The following is a 17,437-nucleotide window of genomic DNA, read 5'->3' on the forward strand; positions in this document are numbered from 1 at the left end:
ATTTCTTTTGTTTTCATGGTTTATGCTTAAAAAATCTATTATCATTTTAATGGGGTTTTAGGAGAACCTGAGACAAATACTTGTTTAATCCACTGTTTAACTCAAAGTTCCAGAGTATTGTCAAATAGTTAAACTTTTTCCTCTGAGACCCTAAGTTTATAGTAAAATTGTAAAAAGTCATTGTTATGCAATATAGGAAATAGTCTCCCAAAGAATTCTTAAAAAAATTGTTATAGCATAAATATTTTGGCTGCCATTGAGGTTAAGTGCTATTGAAATAGGCATAAAGAAGATTTCTTATAATTCCACATGCAATATATTTAAATAGCACATCAATATAAGGATTTATGAAGATTAGTTCTTCTAAAATTCCCCAGTCCTTTCTGGGGAAAACTTCTTCATCCTTTTAGAACTTCAAAGCAAGAAAAGCAAGCAGGAAAGACCATTTTCCCAGTAAGATTTTTTTAAACATTAATTCATGTCTCTCGTGTCCTGTATCTTACCTTAGTCTTTGTCAGTCTATAAAGCAACATATTTTTTTAAAATCATGAATGCATTTCATACTTAAAGATGACAAAACACACCTTTCTTTTTAATGTGTTGATTTTTAGAGACAGAGAAAGAAACATTGGTTTGCTGTTCCCTTATTTATGCATCCGTTGGTTGACCCTCGCGCGCACCTTCCCTGGGGACTGAACACTTAGCCTAGGTGTGCTGGGACAATGCTCTGATCAACCGAGCTACCTGGCCAGGGCCCAAAATATGCCTCCCTTACTAGCAAGCTGAGGAGGGAAAATAGCATTTTGTTTTTTAGTATTAAACGGGGAAGTGTGAATAATGCACATGCAGTGGGGAGCTGATAATACATATTTAAGAAATACATTACAAATTTAAAATGCTTTTTTTAAAGCACTGCAGTATACATCTGTTACGAGTTGAGTAATACCTATAAAATATAGTTGCTGAATTCTATCTTTTAAGAGTTTTCAACTGACACTATAAATTTTTTGTTCCAGAACAAAAATCAGAGTCTTTTTCTGAAAAGAAGAAAGATTCTTGATGGGACTGGGATTTACAACTCTGACCTCCCTCGGAGAAAGTCCATTTCTTTAAGGTACAGAGAGAAAAGCATTCACGAGAGATATTGTGCTGACATCACCTTTAAGCAATACAAATAAATACCTGAAGGAATGGAGGAATAACAAGAAAACACGCAGGTCCAAACTAACAGAAGTAGGTTAAAGATACCCTTACTGTGCTAGGGGACTAACCCCCATTCAATGAGTCAGCTCTATTTTGCTGATTATTTCACCACCATTCAAGACTGTTTCAATGTATTACTTTGACTCTGTCAACAACCCCATTGTTTCAGTTCTCTGGCAGTTTTGATATGAACCATTATGCTAACGAAATAGCTGAATGGGGAATACACATTTTTCCTTTTCTTTATACATAATGGTCAACCTGAAATCTGAAGTTTCCTGTTCTCTTAACACCTCATGATGGTGTCAGACCACCTATCCTGAATTTGCCTGGTTGGGGTACTATACACCTCTTTTGAAGACTGAAAGGAACATCTCTCTCCAGTCACAGCCGCCGCCCTCCCCATTAAGAACACATCATAATGGAAAGAATGCTTTTCTGCAGTAAGTATTTCAAATACATGTTTCTTTCTGGTCCATAATTTACATATTTTATATGGATGATTCACTTCCATGCCACTTGCTATGTCAGTACTACTGGCTCTGTTACATATAACCGTCTGAAGACATGCATATACCTCCTAAGTTGAAACACACACACAAATATTTATTCTTCCCTCATTGATGAGGCTAAAGCTTGGAGGAACACCCACGAATCCTAGGTACCTTGAATCACAGTGGATGGGAAATTCTAGACTTTGGTAAGTTCCCTGTCGTGCCTTAAAAGTTACACAATCTTAACTCTGGTGATGGTGTTATACGGTAGCTGATACCAGAGCATTTTGTGGTTGACTGATTTAAAACCTCGTTCTTAGTTCAGGAGGTTTTATGTCCAAGCAAGAAAGTAGCACAAGCAAAGGGCTGCAGAGGGTGAGTGACCCCTAGAGGTGTGGGCAGCATTGGAGGAATTGAGCAGTGACAAAGTGCCTGGGGGCCAGCAATCGCAGCCAGTCCCAAATGCCCCACAGCCGGAGGTGCTGACGGATGGGAGCAATCGCCCAGAGCCCCATGGAAGCTGTGTCTGTGGGAGCTGCAGGCTGAAGAAGAGCGCCATCTCTGGCAAACTATGGCCCCGCAGGCAGAGCTGGGATGTGGAGGGACTAAATGCACTGTGACCTCTCTCTCTGGGAGCCTCCCACTGGCCAAACCCAGTCCAGTGACACAGTCCATGGAGCCCAAACGTCTGGGCACAGCACCAGACTGAGAAGAGAGTGGATCTGGGGGCGATAGATGAAACAGTCTTTTTAAACGAAAATGTGGCCCATGTACTAGGAAACTAAAATGACATTGGAATAAACTGAAAAATGTGACTCAGTTAAACTCAACAACTGACTAGCAATTACACAAACCACACAAATGATGAAGAATATTGCATGAATGAACAGTTAAGGTGGGAACCCAAGATGAATTGACACATTTAATAATGTGCATAGTTGATACGGTGTTCATTTATTCAGCCATTCAGTCATCTACAAGGTAAGTGGTTTACCATAGACAGTGATTTATATTCGAATCCCAACTTAGTTTTTAATTTAAAAAAACAAACTTTCCTCTTTGTTAGTGTATCAGAGGATCAGGATTAGAGCCCAGGATAAAAGGAATGAAATAAATATGCTACATGCTACATTTTATGTGCTAAGTTTATGTGACAATTAAGTTTTAAATGCATAGGCAGACATATCTGGACAATCGCATGCTGAAGAACTAGAGAAGAGGAGGAAGCAACTGGCCTGTTGGGATAGAAGAGAGAGGACTTGGTCAGTTAGGTTAGTAGGGAAAGAGCAGACAGTAACCTGAAAACGCAAGTAGCAGCATTATTTACTCAGCTGTTCACACTTATTAGTCCCTAGAAACAATTCTGTATTAACAGCAGTGAGCTTATCCTCCCCATGGTGAGAAAATTAATGGGAATGTATTTGCACCAGAATATAATCAATATCAGATCTCTCTTATTCTGATGGTGTGGGGAATTGCCAAAGAACCAATGGGGTGAAAAGGGCGAAAAGCAAAATTGCAGGCTTGGGAAAAAAAAATGTGCTGATTGAGCCTACATACCTTCCATGTAATTGTGTAAATTGGTGCTTTAATTCTGTACACTCCTGCCTACTTTTCTTAACTCATTTTGGAGTGGCGCCAGCAGGACAACTGAAGGGACAGCCTAGGTGCTAATGGGAAAGCTGCAGAGTCAGAGGGACGTGGCACCTCGTCCCAGCCCACCACTTACCAGCTCTGCAACCTCAGGCAAGTGACTTAACCCCTTCAGCCTCGGTTTCCTCGGCGGCAGGAGATGGATGATACTGGTGCATTTCTCAAAAAGTTATTATTTGAATTGCTTGAGATCATGCTTTCAGAGTAAAATTGCCTGACGCTTAGGAAATGGTAGCAGCTGTGATGATGGTGATGCCACCCCTAGTGACGTCAGCATGGTTCTTTCCGATGGTTATTACCACTGAGAGCAGTACCTACCGACTTTCAGATTTAGTAGGATGGCATCATTTGAGAATGAGTCACAGGTATGTATTATAGACAAAACTATTACTAAATTAAGGTTTAAGATAACACTTTAGTATACATAGCTACAAGTAAAGAACATTCAGTGTGAATTTAGTTTTGGCCACAAATCCCTCTAAACCCGGAGAGGTAGTTCACGAGCCTGCAAGAAGGATCCACATCTCAGTTCATTTCTCAGGTCCCCTTGCTCTTGGTCTTTGGCCTTTTAAAATACATATTATCTCTCTCACATTGTCCTTCTTGATCTTCCAATCCTCAGTCCCTCGGAATGTCTCTCCCCATACTATTGTGGCTATTGCAAGAGATGCATGGATTGGTTTTGCAAGTAATCAAGTTTATTAACGATGTATATTACCAGGACTTGCTGACTTAGTGCTGAAGCTTTGTGAGCCCTCCCTTGCTCATCTCCTAATTCTGAGTAGTGCATCTCTTGTCTTCTGCATTCCGCATTCAGTATGCGGCAGGAGGGCTTGGCGTGCTGCTTCCGCACACGGGTGAGCAGGTGGGCCCTGGAGTCAGCCTGTCTGTGTCTGAATTTAGGCTCCAATATTCACTTGTTAGCACTGGGATTTTAGCATTAATTAACTGCACTCTATCTCAATTTCCTCTTCTTCAAAGTGACAATTATAAGTACCCAAATTGTAGGGTTATTGTAAAACTTAAATAATCTAATGATTATCACCTAGCTTATTGCCTGGTATATAGGAAATCCTTAATAAACATGATTATTGTTAGTATATTGTTATCAAAACTACTTGAAGTTCCTTTCTTTGAGGGGCTCATATTTCCTGCTACATTCAAGTTAGGCTAGGCTAAGTGACTTGCTTTCGCTAATGCAGTATGAGGGGGATTAATGTTTGCAACTTTCCAAGGAAAGCTTTTAGAACCAGCATAGGTGTCTACCACCTAGCTTCGCTCTCTGGACCATGAAAATGTACTTCTGAGACAGCAGTGGGTGCTCTGGGTGTCGGGGTCCTGGAACAGACACAGCATGGAGGAGACCAGCCGCTGAGCAACCAAGGCCCAGCTTCGAGAACATAAAATAAACCTTGGAGATTGGGGGGGATTGCTTGTGATTGTGCATAATTTAAAGAAAGCTAGTATGTTCCTCATGCCAGCAGAATTCACTGTCAGACTGTTAATTTGTTCACTGTCTTTATATATGTAGGGCCCTGTTTATGTTTTTGTACATTATGTGTTCTGTGGTCTTGTAGAAGTTGATCATTTGGCCTCTATGAAGACTTGACCTCTGTGCAGGCCTCCGTTTGGACAAGTCCACACTGCCTGCTGCTCTGTCCCATCTTTGTCGTATATGTTGATACTCTGTTTAGAGAACCATGGCCATTTTTGAAAATTTAGGAATAAAATCTTGTTGTTTTCTTTTTGAAGAGTTTTCTTCAATGACACTCAGATGGTGTAAAAGTTATTTATTGCTATTCATTTGCTTAGAAGAAATAACGCTTATATATATAATGGGGGTTAAGTTATTTAATGCTTTCTATATGTTCCTGAATTATGTGAAAATAAAATGTAGGTGTTTACAAGTCACTAGAAGAGCTCATTATGTAATACAGATATTATAATTTTTAAACACTTCACAAATTTTAAGAAAAATTCCCACCTATTTTCCAGTTATATTTAACTGCACATAATTAGATTTCACTGGATAAAACTATTATAACACAAATAAAAAAAATCAAAAGTTTCTTAAGCCTATTTTATGACCATATCCTGTCTTTATAGGCAGCCATGAGAAACTATAGAAAATAATATACTCCTTTAAAGGCAATTATAATTACCGTTAGAGAAGGAAGGTGCATTGCAATGTCCTTCATGTTCAGAAATAACAATGTCAAACTCAGCAGAAGATTTAGGATGGGGTGGCTGACAAGGAGGATCATAATGTAAAACTGTCTTGAAATATGCATCCAAATAATACCAAATATATTGGAAAATTTTTTACCATGTATTTGGAATTTGGGCTCAGGAGAACAGAATAGGTTAGAGAAAGATGGTAGGCACACTTTCTGTTTTTAAATATTGAAACAGAGACGGCAGAGTGGGCAGGGGAGGATGCTGGCACAGGCGTGTGTTGGAGCAGAGAGGGTTCTAAGGTTTGGAATAAGTAAGGCCTGACTGTGGTCTTGAGCAAGTTACTTAAAATTCTGGGTCTTCATTTTCTTCATGTAAAATTGAGTTGGTTAGATGTGATGACTAAAAGAGGGTAATGACCTTCTGAAATGACAACTTTCTCTAACAAAGCACATTCTTTTAAAAATACTGAATAACAAAATTTTTCTAGTAGAGTCGATATCAATTTTCTTTAATTTAACTTTGGGGGCTATGGCAGGTACTATAATTTGGTTCACTCACCTACTGAGCTCTTGTCTTCCACTGGTAGAGGGGCTGGAAAAAAGAAAAGAAAGACACATCACATAAAATTTGCTCTCTCCTCCCTTGCAGACAGGGTTGATGATTTGAGACAGCTGTGGTCAGCGAGAACTAGGTAGAAGTCTATTTGAGACTTCTGGAAAAACCTGTTTTCCTAGACATAGGTGCCGCTCTTTCTACATTACCCCTCCCCATTGCCTTTTCTTACTCTCTGGAAGGCGGACTTGATGTCAGGAGCTGCCACGGACATTGTGGCAACAATAACAGAAAGGCCTTGAAAAGTCACAAAACCCTGCCCTTCTCTTCTTGAGCTACTAAACCGATACTAGTAGCTTCCTACTTCATATTGTCTTAAAAGTAAATAAGTAAATAAGTAAATAAAACATTTAGTTAGCTCAAGCCATTGCTTTAGATTTACCAGAGCTGAAAAGCAAAACCGACCTCTTAGAGTGACTGAAAGTAGGTTCCTGTGCAAAGGCATCCTAAAATTTGTGGATGCTTATTCATATAACAAACATTATTATGCAGCTGGTTAAACGCCCTCAATTTAAAAGGCAGCATTAAATTTATACTTTCACAACCTAAGGTAATATTATATTAGAGCTGAAATATAACTTGATGATAAGTCCAAGCATAATGAGAAACAGCTCCAAATAGCATTAATTTGATTATGTTCTTCCTCTAACTTAATTGGCATAAATTTTGTTTGTTAGGATTTTTCAATAAGGACTTTAATTTACCTGCCAATATTATATGTAAATATAGGCTTTCACATATAAATATATATCTGTATTTTGAAATATTTTATTTCAATGTAAGCTGATTACCAGCTGTAGATTTGAGGTATGCAGAACACCTTTATATGAAGTAGTTATAAAAATGAATATGAAAATTATTTGAAAAGACACCATGAAAGTATAAGCAAAGGCTTTTGTTTCATAATTCAAACACTTGGTCTGCCAGTCTGCTGACATGCGCACAGCAGCACTTCACATTTGTGGGTAACTCACTGCAGGTCAGAGTATTTCAAAATGAGCAATGGGTTCGATTCAACATTACTATGACCCCCGCATTTTTACATACGAAGGGGAATTATTAAAAACAAGAGCAGAATGCTCATCCAGTTTCCATTCAGAATTTAGTAAGGGGAAGAAATCCTTCATGGGTCACAGTGCAACCTCTATTACCTCACAGACCTCTCCCTTCAGTGGCGAATTCCTGAACAGAGAGTGAACAAGACAGTATCTATTGCTAAAGACCTAGAAACAGACCAAATGAAGTGAGAAAAAAATAGTCACATAAACCTCCCAAGGAAGTGTTATCAACAACCATGAGAAAAATTACGTTCAAAATGAAATGACCTCTAGGAAAAAATGATCTCAGTGAACACTGGAAGTATTATGCAAAGGACAACAATGTGCTCAATGATATTTCTCGGTGACAAAAAAAAGGAAGAAGAATGCCACCCGACTGGAACATGCTACAGCGGGCACACAGACATCGGCCTGTCGGGTTGGGCTCCTCTGAGTTCAGGGGGCTCTGCCCAATTCTGACAAATCCACCTCTCTAATTGGAAATGCACATGCTGACTAGATTTTTTAAACTTGATAATCAGACTAATGTATTTGATCAAGGTCACAGAATGTGCAAGATAGAACTAGAGGACAGGTCTTTCTTACTCCAATGCCCATCTTCCTTCTCCTACAACATTTTGAAAGATTCCTAAATAACATTAAACTGCCCTGGCTGGGGGGCTCAGTTGGTTGGAGTGCCATCCCGTCAGCCAAAAGGTTGGGGCTTTGATTCCGGATCAGAAAACATATGTAGGTTGTGGGCTCGATCTCTCAGGAGGCAACAAATCAATGTTTCTCTGTCTCCCCTCCCCTCTCTCTAAGATTCAATAAACTTATTCTTAGGTAAAGATAAAAAGAAGTTAAACAAAAGTAGGCTAATCATTTCATTGACCCAAAGGCAAACACCCTATTTTTCACTTACAATGATGTACAATAACAGACTAACGTAATTATGTATCTCTATCTTACTCTTCCCAGAGAATTATTTTTTGCCACAATCTAAATGGCTATCAGAATCAAAAGATAACTTATGCCTGTAAATGATACATCCCTTTCTTTTATGAGATTTTGATGCTAAATTAATGGAAAAACAAAAGTAATGAGGAATTCCAGACACAACAGAAGTGTAACCAAGACTTGCCTCCTTGCTACGAATATCTGAATAAATATATATATGGCAACTATTTTCGGGCACTAGAAAATTGGCATCTTGACATACATCCTAAGGCAAATGAGTTACACCTTAGCAGATAAAGACTTTTAATCATCTGTTACAAATTACTTGTAAGGACTTAAAGAAAAAGATAAGCTCAATGAGTAAAAAAAAAAGGAAAATCAGCCCAGAAATGAAAATTACAATAAAACATCAAATGGAAATTCTAAAACTAAGACATGTACAATAGCATCAGTTTCACTGGATGGGCTTAAAGGCAAATTTGAGATAGAAAATAAGGGTTGGTGACCAGTTTTAAATATGACTGGCGAACCCACCTTCAGCCTCGCCGAACACAGCACCATTCCTGGCAAGTCAGACACACAGATTGGGGGAGTGTTGCCTGTTAATGTTAGGGCTCTTAAAGTTCTCTGCTTTCCTCCTTTCATATCTGTTAGTGTTCAGGGAAAGAGCCAGGTTTGGTGACGTCTTAAACTCGATCACATTTGGGGCCCTTTTAAGCAAAATAATCTGAAATTGTGAATACTGAGCTTTAGAAGGCACCTGTGCAAACAAGTGTTCCTGAAGCCTAAGTTTTGTTAGCTTCCTGGTAAAATCTACCTCTGGTAGCATGTTGTTATTCTAGCTAAAGTCTTTTAACCTATTACTTCTCAATGTTATATTTTTACTTTTTAAATGACATCATCCTAAAATTAATAACAAGAATGAAATGCACACAGGACTTCTCCTTATAAAGAAAACAACAAGACACCTGCCATCATCATCACCATAAATCCCTCATTTATCTTCCCTGCTATGCCTAACATTTAAAAAAAATGGAGCTGTGACCAGTGCGGCTCCGTTAGCTGAGTGTCATCCTGCAAGGTGAAAGGTCACTGGTTTGATTCCCAGTCAGGGCACATGCTTGGGTTGCAGGTCTGGTCCCATTTGGGGTGCATGAAAGAGGCAATTGATCAACGTTTCTTTCCCTCTCTCTCTCCCTTCCCCTCTCTCTAAAAAGAAATAAACAAAATCTTTTAAATAATAAATAAAAAATGGAGATTTATCCTGAGGCATGTTTTTCTTGCTAAAATATAGCATATTGCCCTGGCTGGTGTGACTCAGTGGATTGAGTACTGGCCTGTGAATCAAAGGGTCACCTGTTTGATTCCCAGTCAGGGCACATACTTGGGTCACAGGCCACGCCCGTCCCCTGTTTCGGGTGCTTGAGATACAACTACACATTGATGTTTCTCTCCCTCTTTCTCCCTCCCTTCCCCTCTGTCTACAAATAAATAAAAAAACAAAATCTTAAAAAAATAAAATATAGAATTATCAGTTTTCTTAGAGAGAAAAATTACACTCAAATCTAATCTTGTGATCCATAAGAACCTAATATGATGAGGGCATTATGATGTTCCCTGGAAAAAATATGAATGAGTGCGTGAGAATGCTAAATAAATTATGTAAATTACTCTGCCCTAGAGGAAGCTGGACTAACTCCTACTCCTTAAGAGTGGGCTGTGCAAAGTGACTTTCTTTCAAATACTACAGCCTGGAAAGGGTGGCAAAAGAGTAAGTTTACAGGGGATAAACCTGGCAAACACTATTTCAGCCACGTCAGCATCAAAGGTAGTAAATCATGTCACTAGCATGTACCTTTGATATGTTGTGCTAAAAAGGACACTTCTTTGATCTTCTTCTCCAAACCCGTAACTCCAGTCTCATCATGAGAAAAACCTGGGACAAATTCCAATAGAGGGGCCTCCTACAATAGACTGGATCATTATTCCTCCAACTTGTCATGGCCTTCAAAAACAAGGGAAGTCGGAGAAACTGTCACAGACAGGAGGAGCCGGAGGAGACATGACCAGTAACTATAATGAATCTTGGATGGGATACTGAAATGGGAAAAGGACATTAGGTAAAACCTCAGGAAATCTAGTTTTACCTAAAACAAACTGTAGACTTCAGTTCATAGTAATGCGTCAATATTAGTTCACTAATTGTAACAAATGTACGACACTAATGTTAAGATGTTACTAACAACAGAAATTGTGTGTGTACATGGGGAGAATATAAAAGAATTCTCTGTAGTATATTCTAAATTTCTCTGTAAATGTAAAACTGTTCTAAAAAGAAAAAAAAATTACAAAAAGTATACTACCAGAGTGGGTTATCTGTGCTCTTCCAGAGCTCGGTTGAGAGAATAAAATCAGAAAAAAATTACCATACGTTGTCATAAATTTATAACATAGGTTTGAACAAGGAGCTGAGGGAGTTGCATCAGGACTTTTAAGAGAAACTAGAATCTTTTCTACTAAACCATATCTTAAAATACTTGAATTTTCAGTAGCACCTAGTAGCAAGTGCCTTGCTCAGAGGCACTCAAACATCTCAGAGAAGGCTGGGGAAGACAGCTCCCTTTTGTAAAAAGGACCTAGATGTGGTGGTGGGCGTAAACAGAGGTCAGTGAAGATAAACCGCTCCGTCTATCACAAGTTTCAGTTCGAATTCTGTCATACACACCTTTATTACACAAACACCGCGTGAGATCCCAGCCATTTGTCCTTTTTTTCTGCCTCACCCTCACAGGAAAGATTTTCTTGAGAAACAATACAGAAAACTGTTTTTCTTGGAGTCAGTAGTAGGCAACCAGAATTACATACACACACATTCAAAAGACACGACACTTGACCGTGTCAGAAAGGACTCCATTTTTGGAAGGTAAAGGGTGAAAGGTCACTAGATATTTACATTGGCTTGTACCATGTTTATATCCAAATGAGAAGTCCCTTCAAAGTATTTTAGTCAGCACCAGATTTTTCCACTGAGAACCCACTACTGAGGTTTATCAGGCTAATTAGCAGAATCCCTGGGATAGACAGAAAGTTAAATCACCTGAAGCTCTAGCTTCAGGAGTGGGATCTTTTCTATTCCAAGCTGGCTGACCATCCCTGTAGCGTGAATTCCTGACTAGAGCAAGGTGAGGCTTAAATCTAACCATTGCATGCCTTCATTTTACAATGACTGCGGAAGTATTTTATATCAAATTGCAGACATTACACCTCCACAGTGTCTATACTACTCTCCAAGATACCCTCGTTTTAATCTACACCCTGCCACCAGCTGTGAGACCTCCGGCAAATCACCTTACTCCTGTGGATCCCAGTTCCTTCCTCTGAAAACGAGGGCACTGGGTTAGGTCTCGCTTGTTCTTTCCATACCTATAATTTGCGCACCTGTTATGTTTTAGCTGAAGTAGAGGAAACATAAATGTACACGTAGAGACACTAGTTTTAAGTCTTTTGCAGGTCAAATTATACTTACCGTAAACATTAGCCTCTTTGGGTGATCATATATTAGCATTGGACTATTATGTTTAGGACTACAGGGTTTTTTTTTTTTTTTACATTTTTCAGTGTTCTATGCCTTATAAAGAATTCTATAGGTATTAGTGATACCAATATAGACTAAGTTATAGCATTGTTCTTGGGGTTTCCTTTGCTTGCTTTCAAAGTCACAAAGTAAAAATCGTAGCCACTGAAGGGGATCAACTCATTAATTCGCAGATCTACCGATTCTGCCTCCCAACTAAAAGGGTTGGTTTCAAGCGGATGGGGCTCTCCTTTTGGCCTTAAAACGAGACAAACTAATTCTTGTTTCCAGTAGCAGTCACCATATTCGCGTTTCCTATTTGGTCCTTTATTTTTTTAAAAAAGAAACCCTAAACGTAGCAGTTTCTTTTAAAAATTCCCTTGAATGATTCTTGAAGCGCCCAGCGTTATCTGAGGACCCTCCAGGTATCGACCCTTAAAGCTCCCTTAGCCTCGCAAAAAAAGTGGTGGAGCTGTGCCCCGAGGGGGCTGCGTGGCGCGCACCTGAGCCGCCAGGCTCCGGGAGCCAAGGCGGGCGCCGAGATAGCCGGGCTTCTTCCCGCCTCGTCCTCAGTCAAGGCCGCCGCTGCCTAGGCGTCCGGCGCACCGGCCGCCTGGCCATCACCTTGGGCCTGGGGTGGGCGTGCTGCGCCTCAGAAATCCCAGGTCTTAGGTGGCCCGTCCTCTGCATTGGAGGATCGCGGGTGCAGCCCTGAGCTCTCAACCGCTCAGCCCTAGGCGGCTCTCTTGGTCGTCCCTGCCTGCTGAGCTTCCGTCCCTAGTCTCCGCCGAGCACTCAGGTGTCTCCAAACCCGGCCCGCACCGCCCGGGCCTCCGGGTCTCCAGCACCCGGGCCCGCGTTCCTGCCGCGGGTCTTGCCTCGCTTCCCACCCGGCCCCGCCCAGCCTCCGCCGCGCCGGGGCTCCCTCCCACCTCCGCCCCCCACCCTCCTCCCCAAGAGTTGCTATTTTTAGCAAATCCTCCGTGCGCCGCCACCGGTTCAGCTCGCAGCTCACAGTTCGCAGCCGCTCGCTGCCGCCCTCCCGAGCTCCAACCTCGGCGTGTCCCGAGCACCGAGAGGAGCTCTCCGACCTGGCCCCCCGCTCCCGCCGCGCTCGCCGCCGTCTCCTCCTCCGGAGTCTGTCGCAGCCGCTAAGTCCCCGCTGGCGGAGCAGCGGCGGTCCCCGAGTCAACTTTCAGTCCCCCCTTGGTTTCTGCCTCGCCATTCTGATCTCCTCGAAAGATGGCTGTTTGGAGAAGGGGGAGAAGTTAGGGGGTCGCCGGCGCGGGGCGAAGGAGGGCGCGATAGCCTCAGCAGGAGCGGGCGGAGGTGAGTGGCACCACAGCCCGGTCCGCGGCTCGCGCGCTGGGGAAGCTAGGAATTGGGGGCCCGAGCGGTCTCCGGGTGCTTCGCTGAATTCCCTGGCCGGGCTTCCCAGGTTAACCGCATCCCAGTCCGGACCCCGATGCCCCTTGCCTTGCATCTTCCATCCCAGAGGTTAGGGGGTTTAGGGAAACCTTTGTCAGAAGTTCGGTGCCAGGTAGTCTGTTGGTGTAGACCCTGACATTTGCTAGGCAACCTAGGCGAGGGGTCGGTTGCCTGACCCGCCCCCCTCCCCGGGCAGTCCCCCCACCTCCGGCCCCTGTTTATGTTGGAGCCCAGTTTTGAATGGAAAGTTGTACTGCCAACGTGTTGCTCGAGGAGCAATACTTAGTGGGGGTACCTTTGATGTATCCTGGGGGACTTCAGTTCCAAGTCTATACATCAGAATACTGGGTTTTAGGAAAGTTCCCGAGCCAGGAGGATGGGGGTGAGGGTAAAGCCATTCCTTGGCGAGTAGAAGGAGAGTGATGAATCGTAAGCTTATTAATGTAAACTGGCGAATTAAACGCCACCCGAGACTGTCACTGTGGGGACTTGAGGAGAGGACGGGGGCGTTCCCTGAGTGCCCGGCGGGTAGCGTTTGTCTGGCTTTGAAGCCTTCCTTCGCCCACTTCTCCGCATCGGGAGGTGCTTCGGCCGGAGGCCTGTGCGTCCGCGGGGTGATCGAAAGGGACCCAGCTGCTCTCCAGATCCGAGGCGCGGTTGTCAGGGAGAGGTGGCCTGCGGCGGGGAGCCGAGGACGCGGTTCATGTGATATGCAACTGGAAAATCTCTAGTGAGTCTGCTACGCTCTCATTTCAGGAAGATCAGTCGCGTTTGTTTTCCCTGCCAGGGAGGCGTGTGTGATCGCTGGAAAGGAACTTTTAGATTAGGTAACTACAACATTTGAAATCTGTGAGAAATCTACATATATCCCACTATAGGAGTATGTATTGTGTGTGTATACAAAATGTAGGAGTGGCATAAGAAAGGCTTAAAAAGTTTAACTGCATTTGGAAAAGAAAGTGAAGAGTTAATTTTTTTTTCTCCCCAAAGGGTATAACAGTGCTTATACAAAATACTCTTGGTGTGCTGAGATTTCTCATAAGGGAGAAGACTTAGGAATTACAGGTATTTGGAGTATAATCGATATTTTCAAACTTCCCAAGCAGTGTTGAAATCTAGGAAAAAAGATAAGTATATAGAGAAGTTATGTTACAGAAAAATAATTTAAGTTATTTGGAAAGAAAAACATTTGACATTTGAAAAGGTCCAAATGTTATTTTCTGATACTTTAGAAATCTTTTTAATCCTGTAATTAATAACAGCACAGAATATGTTGCAGTTAATAAATGAGGACAATTAAAATATCAGGCTTGGAAAAAGATATCTTTTGAACTACTCTTTGGGACTGTGGATGTTTATTATAGAAATCATTTTGACTGAACATTTCTCATTTAATATATTTGCTTTCTGCCACAGATCATTAGTCCTCCTTTTCCTTTTAAACCACTGTTCCAGTTTGGACCAACTTAATTACCTAAACACCCAATCACTGACATGCCTTCTGGAAAACATTTGCGTTTGAAATGCTTAATAAGGATATTGTATTTCCAAAAGGGCAAATAATTCAGTTAGTTATAGAACTTTCTTGTAATTTATTTCCATCTATTTTGTTTGAATGAGACACATCTTGGGGAAGGAAGCAATTTCTTGGGATATGTCATTTTCTGTGCCGGAAGAAGCGAACGTTTGCCTGAATGTCTCAGTCACAGACAGGTGCATGGAGGGTGGAACCCCTGAGTCTGACCTTTGGTATCAGGCTGCCAGCTGGAGGCAGAGACACTTTCCCAGCTCTCCTCCTGAACAGATCGCCTTTGCTGCAGAATGGGCGCTGGTAGCTGCCCACAAGGCTGTGGAGAAGGAAGTTAGGAGTTGTAAGTGAAGTACCAGTTTGTGGTTAGAGGGGAAGGTGTTTTTGTTGTTGTTTTTGTTTTTAACTTTCCTCTTCCTGTTTCTTTCCCTCTGTAAGTGAGCAGGCCTTTATTATAAAGTAAGAACAAACTGTTTGGCTAGAGAGCGTTTGGCATAGTAAATGATCATCTTCTGTAAGAATAATGATGCTCCTCTGAAATTAAAAAGATAACTTCATACGTTATCAGAGACTTTTATGATCGAGTGTTTTGTGGGCATCATTATGTCTATTATGCCCAATATTATAGTAGAGTATCATTTTATGAAGTTGTTATCACTATATATGTAGTTACTTTATGTATATATTTGAGGTATATTGGGAATATATTTGGATTTAAGTAGCTTTTCTTTATTTAATCTTTATTATATTTTTCTTGCGTTATCATTTACCTTATACCCACTCCCCCCAGCAATCACCACACTATTGTCCGTGTCTATGAGTCCTTTTTCCTTTTTGCTCAATCTGTCTACCCCTCACCCCCCACCTCTGACTAGCTGTCATCTGCTCTCCATCTATGAGTCTGTCTGTGATTTGCTTGTTAGTTCAGTTTGTTCATTAGTTTCTACATATGAGCGAAATCATATGGTATTTTCCTTTCTCTGACTGGCTTATTTCACTTAGTATAATGCTCTCCAGGACCATCCATGCTGTCGTAAAGGGTAGAATCTGTGGCTGAGTAGTATGTGTAAATGTCCCATAGTTGTTTTATCCACTCATTTACTGATGGACAGTTGGGCTGCTTCCATATCTTGACAAGTGTAAGTAATGCTGCAGTGAACTTATGCTTATGTTCTTTCCAATTAGTATTTTGAGTTCTTTCAAATATATTCCCAGAAGTGGGATTGCTGGGTCAAAAGGCAGGTCCATTTTTAATTTTTTGAAGTATCTCCATACTGCTTTCCATAGTGGCGGCATGAGTCTGCATTCCCACCAACAGTGCAAAAGGGTTCCCCTTTCTCCACATCCTCACCAGCACTTGTGGTTTGTTGATTTTATTGCTGAGAGCCATTCCGACAGGTGTGAGATGGCATCTCATTGTGGTTTTAATTTGCATTTCTCTGATGATTAAGGGTTGAAGGAGTTTTAAATTATAAAGCCAATTGACCATATAACCTGTTTAATTAACTAGTTTAGGTGATACACGTAATTCAGGTTTGCATTAATATATGCATCTCAGGATGTTTTGTGGTTGTGTTGCTGTCCTTTCTTTTTACTAGAATTACCTCTGTTTTGAAGTTGTTTAAATATCACAGCACATCATGCTGTGCTCACACCCGTGCAGTGGGGAAGGTGGGTGACTCTTAAATAGAGATATGGAGCAATAGCTAACAAGGAGGGTCATTTGAGAAACATACGGGTACCGTAAAATCCTTCTGTCTGTAGCATCTGTACCTTCTCATTAGTGAAATGTTGTAGTTATGGACATTTTTGTGTCATTACATCCAAATGTGGCTTTTAATTTTTGCTTCAGTGGATTGTTGTTTGTTTTAAAATGTAACTTATGTTAATGTTTAAGTTGGCAGGGGCTTTTATTATTTGCAGCCCTTCCCTTTTAATAAGGACATTGCACTTAATTTTTATTGCACACATCTGCCTGATACCTACAATTGTCTCCTAGGTTGTTATTGGAACTCTTACCTTTCATTTGAGAGACCCATAGGAAAACACATTGTGCTTACTTTCGGAAGGAGGCAGCAGGTATGTTGATACATCCAAGGTCACACACTAGAGATTCAGTGTGGAGTTGAGGATAACATCTATATTTCCTGTATCCTATTCACCATGGCCAACTACTCTGGCGGCTATATTATGACATTCTCATAAATTTATACAGTCCTAGATTTTCAAAGTGCGTAGCTTTGTAGATGTGCAGGTCAGCTTTCATTTCAGGCAATGTAGTCCTAAGGGACTAAGCCCTCCCGGTTCCCTGTCGAAGGGGAAGAGCTGTGACCTCTATAGCTAGTGCTAAAACAAGTACACACATCTCTGAGGGGTATCCATTCCTCACGGCTCCCTGCCCACACTGGCTCTACCTTATCAACTGCATACTGCCCTTTCATTGGACAGTGCCAAACTGATTTGAAGTTGATTAGTGCAGTTGTCAAGCTTGAGGATCATCAGGCTAACTGGTGAGCGGACTCAGAACATGATGTTTTAGAAAAGAGTATTGACAGAGGACAGTGATGGGCCATCCACTCTAGAGCAAGCCAGTATTGATTAACGATCACGTTGTTCTGAGTGTCAGGGCGCCCACCCTCTCTTATGAGCTCTGCTTCTCCAGCTGAAATTGTAGAAACCAAAGTGGACAGAGGGTTTATGCAGTTATCTAGTCATTTCTGTCCATGGAGACCTGGTATCTGGATAAATCAGAGTAAAAATAAAAGAAAAAGGA

General features: G+C 41.4%; 1 protein-coding gene across 5 annotated transcripts in view; it reads left to right on the forward strand.

Moving 5' to 3' along the window:
• Positions 1–12,706: 12,706 nt before the first annotated feature.
• The window catches only part of HDAC9 (histone deacetylase 9), an 835,653-nt gene continuing 830,922 nt past the window's right edge, over positions 12,707–17,437 (forward strand). For all 5 annotated transcript variants that reach the window (XM_037056286.1, XM_037056279.1, XM_037056284.1 and 2 more), the window contains exon 1: positions 12,707–13,037. The gene's annotated coding sequence lies outside the window, so the exon portion shown is untranslated. The remainder of the gene's footprint in view (positions 13,038–17,437) is intronic.

This window comes from Sturnira hondurensis, unplaced genomic scaffold, assembly GCF_014824575.4.
Source record: "Sturnira hondurensis isolate 20B ecotype Veracruz unplaced genomic scaffold, ASM1482457v3 Scaffold0008897, whole genome shotgun sequence".
Classification (NCBI taxonomy): domain Eukaryota; kingdom Metazoa; phylum Chordata; class Mammalia; order Chiroptera; family Phyllostomidae; genus Sturnira; species Sturnira hondurensis.